The sequence below is a fragment of the Ailuropoda melanoleuca genome, chromosome 16 (assembly GCF_002007445.2).
Source record: "Ailuropoda melanoleuca isolate Jingjing chromosome 16, ASM200744v2, whole genome shotgun sequence".
In the NCBI taxonomy this organism is placed as follows: Eukaryota; Metazoa; Chordata; class Mammalia; order Carnivora; family Ursidae; genus Ailuropoda; species Ailuropoda melanoleuca.
In genome coordinates, this window is record NC_048233.1 from 78,021,528 (window position 1) to 78,032,502 (window position 10,975).

The following is a 10,975-nucleotide window of genomic DNA, read 5'->3' on the forward strand; positions in this document are numbered from 1 at the left end:
TGAGATGAGGACCAGGGCAAAAGATCAGATCTGAAGCTATCATACTTTAAGACTCCACAGAAATCCATCAATAAGGAAAGGAGAAAACAAAAATCTAGAAAAGAGAAGTAGCCTCCCCAAGGTCCCATGGCTATCTGATGGCAGAGATGGTTCCAGAACAGATGTCTAATAACGCTCACTTCAGTGAACTTTGCTTGAGTTCACCAGGTGAACACACACACAGCAGGGTGAAAGTGAGGCCAGCTGCAGAAGAAATGAGAAGCCACTCATTTTTAGGAGGGAGGCTGTGCAATTTACAAATTATAACCCAAGCCTAAATGCATGGTCTCCAACTCTGGAGCCCACCTTCCCTGACCCTGGGAACATCTTCATTGTGAAACAGGAACGATCATAGTAACACCTACTTTGTAAATTTTTGTGAGGGTACAATGAGATCATGCATGCAAAGCATTTAGTAGAGTCTCACTAAGCACCTTGATAAGTGCACAGTAATTGCTAGTGTTTTTGCCTTACGTGCTTCATTGAATGCCTGCAAGGTAAATATCATTATTTCCTTTCACATAGGAGGAAAATTAAAGCTCAATCCACATTCATGATGCTGGTGACTGGCAGAGGTGGGCTTTGCACGCGTGTGTGCCCAAACAGACTGTGCATTTTCCTTTGTCACACTGCAGAAACTGTGTGTTCACAATCCCGTTCCTCACAAAGGGAGGCAAAATCCACTCCATTATGAGTACAGGGCAATGCATGTTTGGCTGCCTAATGGCCTGGTGTTGAGGTTACAGCCAACGGCCACTAGTGAGAAGCCCACAGGAGAACAGACTGGTGCCCTTGAGTATCACCTTTATGGAAACATACAGGGAAGAAATCTGGACAAGAGCCTACATTGTCCCACCTGTATACCCTCCATCTACCCCTTGTAACCCTCTCTCAAGGTGCCTTTGCTTAGGTCAGCTGGTCTTCGGACCTGAGCTGCTTCACGTGTTCAATATACCTGAAATCTGTCTCCTACTCTCTCAGAACTCTCATCCACTTAGAATGAGAGGGAGATGTATAAGCACTCCGAACATACTTATACTTAACTTATTTTTTAAAGATTTATTTATTTATTTAAGAGAGAGAGAGCAGGGGGAGGGGCAGAGGGAGAGAGAGAAAATTTCAAGCAGACTCCCCACTGAGTGTGGAGCCTGACGCAGGGCTCGATCACGCAACCCTGAGACCATGACCTGAGCTGAAATCAAGACTCAGACGCTTAACCAACTGAGCCACCCAGGTGCCCCTATACTTCACTTTTAAAACGTTTTATTAGCCCAGGACTATTGGGCTGCAGCATCGTACTTACGCTAGATATGTTTCCTCCAGTTTTCTAATCTGAAATGTATTATTGGACTTTAGCAAGGTCTCCTCTGAGACCAATAATGCAGCTTACCTTAGATCCTTGCTTCAGGGCATTAAAGAGAAAGATGGGATGGCCAGGCAGACGGTCCACCCATCACACTCAGCTCTTGTTCGGGGCTCTTCAAGAGTCTAGGAACTCTTCCAGGGTCCATCCAACTCCACCTCTCAGTCTTCCACTTGGCAGTTGCCCAAAGCTCCAGAACAATGCCTTGTCACCCTTGATTTCTAACCCTACCCAAGCCTTCCATGAACATATTAATTTCTCAGCTTCTCTGCTGCACTTGCTTCTGAGAATAGAATGTAGTGCTCCATAAAGATCAAACGACACAGAGTGGGGGAACAGAGCACGAGCTGAACTTGTGTTCAGAGCACTAGCATAATATCACCACAATCTATGATAATCTCCCCTTAGCAAGGAGATCACCCAGGTGGTGTAGACAGGATGTGAGTTGAATTCAGTGCAATCTTTTTTCCTTCTTCTGCTGCTAAAGTATCTGTCCCATTTTATACTTAGATGACTATATTTTGATCCAGTTGCAAAACCTAAACTTATGTCTACATAAATTACCTCTTCTTAGATTTTGCTCAATCATTCAACGAAGAGGAGGATTATGCCAGTCCTGGCCATGAGCCAAATATATAATTTATTTTAATTCCACTTAAAATAATTGTGTTCTCTTGAACTTGTTGAAAATCAGGTGGAAAGAACAGAAAATGATTCAGAAGTTCTCAGCTTACATTCTAGTAGGCTCTCTCTTCTTTAAAGATGGCGTGAAGAACTAAAGTAAGAATAAGCCAAGTTTGTCAGCTTTCATCCCTCCCCTTAGTATGGCTGCCTTCTCATGCAGAGTAGGTCAGAATTTTCAGTAGTCATTTGGTTTTACTGTTTCTTTTCTTCCAAGAAGAAAATGTGGAATACTCACTGTAAGAAACAGATTCAGTCTTCATCAATTAGATAAAAGTTCCCTGAACTAGTTGCATCATCATTTCTTTGTGGTTGCCATTAAAGATCCTCTGTCCCCAATGTCTACCGTGTCTTGGGAATGAACCCCTAAGGGAAAGTGCAATCAAAGTTCTGCTTCATATCCTAAGTAAGTCTGATGAGATCTGTTTTCTGATCATTTTATATTTGTTTTTAACTGGATATAGTCTCTCCATTCTCTCTAGTTCCGGGCTAAGCCAGGAACCTCTATGGAATCCTGATAAATTGAAGTAACATGGAGAGGGTGGGCTACTGGAGGACCTTAGTGCTCCTTGCCTCTCTCTCTATTGCGTTCATATCTCGGGAGCAAGGGCAAAGAATGTGGAAAATGAACTTTTCTCAAAGATAGCATTTACCACATGTAGCCAAATAAATTAAACTTCCTGGGATTTTGTCCAAAACATACAGAGTTTAACCATTGTAAGCAAGGGTTGGAAGAGAATCTCTGAGGATATATTAATGATCATTAAGCTGTGTAGCAAGACATTGTATTTGAACTGTTAGCATATGGCAAGGGAAATACATTTCTTATTGCCAAGAAAGGAACAAAAACCAATAAAACAGAACGCTTTAGGGTTCCGTGTCACCTGCATCACAAATAGCATCAGCCTGACAAAACAGAGCCAATATGGGTTCCAGCCTGAGTGACGGAAAGCGTAAGCCCTTCACAACACAACTCCCCTACTCCAGGAGGTCTTGTTTGTTGAGTTTTTGGTTTCTTAGCATGCTGCTATAGTCCTTAAAGCAAATTTTTCCCTGAGACCTTAGTTTTTGATAACTTCGTGCTGACTCTACATATGAAAGGGAATCCTGTTTCTCCCCTGAAAACTGTTTGGATATTGCCCTTTTCTTTATTTTTTTTTTCTAGTTTCAAGTTTTTACTTAAATTCCAGTTAATTAACATGCAGTGAATATTGATTTCTGGTACAGAATTTAGTGATTCAACACTTACATACAACACCCACTGATCATCACAAGTGCCATCTTAATCCCCATCACCCATCTAGCCCATCCCCCGCCTGCCTCCCTCCATCAACCCTCAGCGTGTTCTCTGTCATTAAGAGTCTGTTTTATGGCTTGCCTTTCTCACTTCTTTTCCCCCTATGTTCATCCATTTTATTTCTTAAATCCCACATATGACTGAAATTATATGGTATTTGGGTTTCTCTGACTGACTTATTTCACTTAGCATAATACTCTCTAGCTCCATCCAAGTTCTTGCAAATGGTCAGATTTCACTCTTTTTGATGGCTGAGTAATACTCCATCTTCTGGCTCCTTCATCAGTCAAGGGACATTTGGGCCCTTTCCATAATTTGGCTATTGCTGATAATGAGTTGTCTGGATAGTAATCCATTTTTATTGTGTGACAGTGTGAATTCATAGGTTCAATATGGCTAAAGGTTTTTATATGTGTGTGTTCTTAGGTAAAGTGTCTACAACAAGCATTTGTCATTTGTCAGGATTTGAGGAGTGACTTTGGCCCTGTTTACTGTCTTCCTGATGGTTGGTTAAAGTTCTTTTCTTTGAAGAACTTGTTAATGTTTGTTCTGTAAGCATATGTATATTTTCTTTCGGGGGGCAAATTTTACTTCTTAATTTAAATGGAAATGAATATTTTAATTCTTCCTATGTTGCTTATCACATAGGTATTTTAATTCCTTTATGTAAATCTGTTTTGTCTCTTTAGAATATACATTTCTAAGATTGCTTTTATTTATCTTTTTAAATATTTTGTTTACTTATGTGACAGAGAGAAAGAGAGAGGAGCACAAGTAGGGGGGAGCAACAGAGGGAGAGGGAGAGGGAGAAGCAGACTCCCGGCTGAGCAGGGAGCCTGATGCAGGACTCAATCCCAGGACTCCAAGATCATGACCTGAGCCGAAGGAAGACGTTTAACCAACTGAGTCACCCAGAAGTCCCCCTAAGATTTCTAAATAGCTCCCTGGTTGGTTCACTTAGTTAAGCATCTGACTTTTGATTTCAGCTCAGGGCATGATGTCAGGATTCTAAGATCAAGCCCTGAGTCAGGCTCCATGATGCGTATAGAGCCTACTTAAGATTCTCTCCCTCCCTCTCCTTCTGCCCCTTCTCCTTCTCTCTCTCCCTCTTTAAAAAATAAAAATAAAAAATAAAGAAAAAAATCAGAATAAACATAAAAAATGTTTAAAATTTACTTCCTAAGTCAAAGAAAGACAAATACTGTGTGATTTTTACTTTATGTGGAATCTAAAAAACAAAACAAAACAAAAACTCACAGATAGAGAGAAGTGATGGGTGGTTTGGTAGTTTTCAGAGGCAGGGCTTGGAAAGGTGAGCGAAATGAGTTATAGATAAATAAATCCTGGAGACGTGGTGTGCAGCATGGTGACTATCGTCAGTAATACTGTACGTATATTTGAAAGTTGCTCAGAGAGTAGTTCTTAAAAGTTCTCAGTACAAAAAAAAAAAAATTGTAGCTCTGTGGTGAAAACTTGTAACCATCCTGTGATCCCCACATATAGCAAATTATTATGTTGTACACCTATAACTACTAAATGTTATTTGTTAATTACTTTCTGAGGTCATAAAGACCGAAATTCCAGACAGTTTATTTTTAGCTATATTGATATAATCACTGTTGATTAACGTTGAAATTTCAAATTCACAAGGCAAAGCTATTTGTCAAAGAAAAGGCAAATAATTAAGTTTATTTTTTAATGTGTATTTGTGTGCCCTTAAAGTTTTTCTTCTTAACCTACATGGCCAATATTAGGCAAGGAAAAATGAACAAAGGAAAGAAAGGTACAAATAAACTATGTCAAGTTTTATCACAGAGCATTCAGCCACTGCTGCAAAAAATTTGCACATTTTTAGTTGACAATAAGGATAAATTAATTTTTAAAATTTCATGCACTTTTGTTATAATAATATCAGAACAATTTTGACAAATGTTTCAAATTCATGCAACTTTTAGCTGAAACATAAGCCTTCCTTCTGACCTCTGCAGTTTAAAGCGATCTCTCCCTATAAATTTCAAAACCTGTAAGGACCTCACATATGGAGTTTATTGGTGCTACTTTTTCTTATGGTGGTTTTGGGTCACGATTACTACATGACCATAAAGGAGATAGACCACAATGCAGTCAAAGCAACAGATATTGCAGTGTCCAGGGTGGCACTAGTGTGGGTGAATGGCTGTTAAACAGCAAAATACGTCCATAGTCTTGGGAAAATAGCTGCCTCTCTCAGCTCTTCATGTGCCCACCACTCTGAGCACCCCATCCGCTACTCCAAATCCAGACTTCCCTGCAATCTAGCCACTGGAAAGATAATGAGAGGACAGCGCATGGCTGCAGGACCCTGTTTCAACCATCATTCTCTTTGATGGATCAGTACCCTTGTCCCACCTGCTATATTATGAATACCATCCCTGACCGATGTCCACTCTTTGCAAGATTCTGTAACATGGGGTGAGGGATGCAGAGGGGACCAAAAATGGGTTGTCGAAGTAATTCAGCTTCCTTTCTTATGTCCTTATAAATGGAAGTATATTAATGACCAAAAAAATAAATAAACAAGCAACTTGATTTTTTTTTTTTAAGTATCATTGGCTAGGGGATGTCAAGGAACAGAAATCATGAATTGAACTGTCACTCCAGTTAACCATTCATATGGAAATTTTCCATTGAGAAATTATCAGCATAAGGATTTTTTTCAAATTTACATTTGAATTGGAAAATATTTCTGCATTGATATAAAACACCTCACTACTAAATATATCGAGAAAAATTCCAAAAATGGTAAGTAGGACATCAAATACCAGACATACTGAATAAAGACCTTCTGTATAAGGAAGTGTTAGAGGAGGTGATAAGAACAAATGACTGAACACAAGTGCCATCACTAAGCTGTAGGTTTTCTAATAAAAAAGTCAAAGAGGCTGTTCAATGAAAGGGGAGCTTGAACACCAAGCTGACTTAATTTGGCATCTCGGTCCCCCATTTCTGTAGCTTCGGGCAAGTTACTCCACTTCCATGACCCTCACTTTTCATGATCTCTCAAAAGAGAATGATTTCCACCTTTCCAATTTGCCTTAAAATAAAATTATCTGTACCAAGCCTGCAACATTCCCTTTTACTTACGAATGTTATATCACCTGTTCTCCTGCTCGTTTTTTCAATTCTTTTTTGTTGGGTTTGTTTTTGTTTTGGTTTTTGTTTTGAGAGAGAGAGAGAAAGCGCAAGGGGGGGGGGGCAGGGAGGAGGGGCAGGGAGGAGGGGCAGAGGGAGAGGGAAAGAGAGAATCCCAAGCAGGCTCCACACCCAGCATGAAGCCCTACACGGGCTCAATCCCACAACCCTGAGATCATGACCTGAGCTGAAATCAAGAGTCAGACATTATCACCTGCTCTTACAGAGGGTCTCAATTGCTGAACTGACAACTGCACTTTACAATCACCACTATTATTAATATGGACATGTTAGCCTGTGAAGAGGAAGGGGATTATTCTTTAAGTATTTTTAAATTCCTGAACAGATTAAAATACAAACATGAAAAACCATAAAAACTCAAAAATAGGGGCGCCTGGGTGGCTCAGTCATTAAGCGTCTGCCTTCGGCTCAGGGCATGATCCCCGCGTTATGGGATCGAGCCCCACATCAGGCTCTTCTGCTGGGAGCCTGCTTCTTCCTCTCCCACTGCCCCTGCTTGTGTTCTCTCTCTCGCTGGCTAGCTGGCTGTCAAATAAATAAATAAATAAATCTTTAAAAAAAAAACCTCAAAAATAAATGCTTGCCAAATATTCTAATGTATGCTCGATATTTAAAGATGGAAGTCATAATAAAAATGCAAAAAGAAAAAAAAAACCCACACAGTTTTATTTATTTTCAAAGTTGCAAAGGACAGACCAGGGAAAATATTTTGCAGCTAATGTTATAAAGCCTTTTTATTTATCATTATGACAATGTAATGGGTTGTAAGAATGTTGGTTGACAGAGTACAATCTCTGAGCTATGTCTTCTAGAACAGGTGTCCCATAACTTTGTTACACTTCATAGGACTTCTTTCCGCCTTTATACCTTACCTCAAAATTTGAAAGATAAGAACAGGAGAGTAGGGGCACCTGGGTGGCACAGCGGTTAAGCATCCGCCTTTGGCTCAGGGCATGATCCCGGTGTTGTGGGATCAAGCCCCACATCAGGCTCCTCCGCTATGAGCCTGCTTCTTCCTCTCCCACTCCCCCTGCTTGTGTTCCCTCTCTCCCTGGCTGTCTCTCTCTCTGTTGAATAAATAAATANTGAAAAAAAAAAAAAAAACTTAAAAAAAAAAAAAAAAAAAGAACAGGAGAGTAGATCAGAGATGTTAAATTTTTATGTACAAGGAACGTTAAAAAATGTGATGAGAGGCAGAAAAAAGAGGAAAAAAAGAAAAGAAAAAAAAGAATGTGATGAGAAATCCAGTGGAAAGTACAGTAGGCTCCCTTTATCCACAGGATGCATTCCAAGATCCCCAGTGGATGCCTGAAACTGTGGGTAGTACTGAACCTTTTATAAACCCAGTTTTTTCCTACACATACATTCCTAGAATAGAGTTTAATTTTTAAATTAGGCACAGTAAGAGATTAATGACAATAATTAATAATAAAATAAAACAAAGCAATATACTGTAAAAAAAAAGGTATGCAAATGTGGTCTGTCTCTCAAAATATTGTACTATATTCATCCTTCTTCTTGAGATGATGTGAGATAATGAAATGTCTGCATGATGAGATGAAATGAGGTGAATGACACAGGCATTGCGACGTAACGTTATTACTGAACTTCTGACAATACATCAGAAAGACAATCATCTACTTCCAGACCGCAATTCGCTGCAAGTAACTAACACCTCAGAAAGCGAAACCAAGGATAATAGGGGACTAGGGTACATAGGCCCAAACACACAAAATGTATATATGATTTCACAGTCCTTCAAAATTAATTTTTTGACTTTCGAAAGCTTTTTCCAAGCCTCCTATTTTAATAATGCTCTCAATTTTAAAGGAAGCCTCAGTGGACAAAATTATTGTGTTTTATAAGCTGATGCTGCCATCTAGTGGCTGAAGTTAGCAATACCTTAAGGTGGAATTCTTAACAAGGTTATTTCACTAAGGAAACCGGCCTTCCTTTTATTTGAACACATCCTATATTCACTGAGACCATGTTAATAGGTGACTTTAAAAATGAGGAGGATAATAAAAGATATTTCATGACTAATGTGAAATTGTGCCTGTCGTGGTCCTGAAAGCACATACTGTAAACAAACCTTGACCCTCTTATTCTAAAATCATACTAAATATTTAAAGCTAGGTTTTTAAGAATCGAGGATATAAGGTCATTTTGAGGGAATCTTTATTAACATGAAATGAGAGAAAGACTAATATCAGCCTTAGAAGTTAATGATGCTTCATCACATTTCTTTCAAAATGACCTCAGATGAATTTAACAAACTTTTGTCGAATCACTTCTGTGTCAGAAACTGTGCTAGACTTTGGTGATAAAGGAGTATTTCCCCAAGACATGCGATAAGGAAGCATTTCTCTTTGTTTAGGCTACTAAAATTTTATAAAATTTGATCAGGAGCAAATGGTGTCCTATGCCTTCCTAACATCTATAAAGATGATCATATAAAATTTTTATTAGACAAGCAATAATAATAAATTAGAAATATCAGTCACAATCTTCTGAGAACTTCTTTGTAATATCTCTCTTAATTTTCTAATAATAAAGTGACCTACATAATGTTATCTCCATTTCATTGATAAGTATAGCGAGAAATGTTTTGTTTAAATTTTCTGTATTGTTGGATATAGCTTCTTATTTTGAATTCTGCATTACGCAGTCCCACTTGTGAAACGTGAATATAACAAGGCCATTCACATCTAAATTCTCTCTCTCCTCTTCCTCTTTCTCCCTCTCCCTCTATCTATCATTCACACACAACAATCTAAGCATGTTTAAAAATGGGGTTTTTTTTATTGTCTCTCACCTTGGTAGGGGATAAGAANCCCTCTATCTATCATCCACACACAACAATCTAAGCATGTTTAAAAATGGGTTTTTTTTTCATTGTCTCTCACCTTGGTAGGGGATAAGAACGTGTGAAACAGCATCTCTTTCTCTCTCCAGACATCATCCTTAAACCTCTCTCTCTCTTTCCTCCAAGTTCCATTTCAAATGAGTCCATCTGGAATAGACCAGATGTCCCTTTTCCCTTCTTTGGCAGGAGAATCACTCTTTCAGTGTAAGTAACATGTCCATCCCACACGTGGGAGGGGCTGTAAATCACAAGACTCTGCCTCTCCAAAAACACCAGAGGTAAGGACACTGTGCCAGATCTGGAGTGGGAAGGGTGGGGGGTTAACTGCAATAAAATGAATATTACATTAAGCAAGTCAAATGAATTTTTTTGGTTTTCCAGTGTATATAAAAGTGATAGTTACACTATACTTTATTACGTGCAATAGCATTATGTCTAAAAGAACAATGTACATGCCTTAATTAAAAATACGTTGTTGCTAGAAAATGCTAACCATCATCTGAGCTTTCGGCTAGTTGTTGTCTCTTTGCTGGTGGAGGGTCTTGCCTCCACGTTGCTGGCTGCTGACTGATCAGGGATGCTGCTGGGGCAATTTCTTAAAGTAAGACAAGGAAGTTTGCCACGTCCATCGACTCTTTGCTTGACCACTTAGAGGTCCTTGCAGGCTTATTAATTGGTCTAATTTCAGTCTGATGTCTCAGCCAATAGGGAGGCCTAAAGAGAGGGAGAGGGATGGGGGCACCAGCAGTTGCCAGAGCAGTGGGAACACCCCCATGTACAAGGTTCACCATCTTACATGGACGTGGTTCGTGGTGCCCCAAACAATTATTGTAACATCAAGCTTGCTGACCACAGATCATTATAGCAAACATGATAATAGTGAAAAAGTTTAAAATATTGCCAGAATGACCAAAACGTGAGAGGGAGACACAAAGTGAGAAAATGCTGTTGGAAAAATATTGCCCATAGACTTGCTCACTGCGGGGTTGCCCCAAACCTTCAATTTGTAAAAACCACGGTATCCACGGAAGCATAGTAAAGCAAAGTGAGATAAAATGAAATTTACCTGCATTTGTTTCTCTTGAAGGGTGTCAAATGGGGAGAGAGAAAATGAACAGAACCTCTTCTCAACTACACGCCTTTTTAAATATCTTCTAATTTTATTCTCCTTTAACTGACTAAAGCTTAAAAGTCAAGCCAATAGTCAACCAAGGCTTTGTGTGGGCATTCCGCTCCCACCCTCTGCCTTCAAAAGAGAGATTTACATCAGTTTGAATTAGGATTGGATATATAAAATAGGAAACTCAAAATGACAGTAACTTTAAAAATTATTTAAAGAAATTTGTTTCCTCGGGGCACCTGGGTGGCGCAGTCATTAAGCGTCTGCCTTCAGCTCGGGGCATGATCCGGGCGTTCCAGGATCGAGCACCACATCAGGCTCCTCCTCTGGAAGCCTGCTTCTTCCTCTCCCACTCCCCCTGCTTGTGTTCTCTCTCCCTGGCTGTCTGTCTCTGTCAAATAAATAAATAAAAATCTT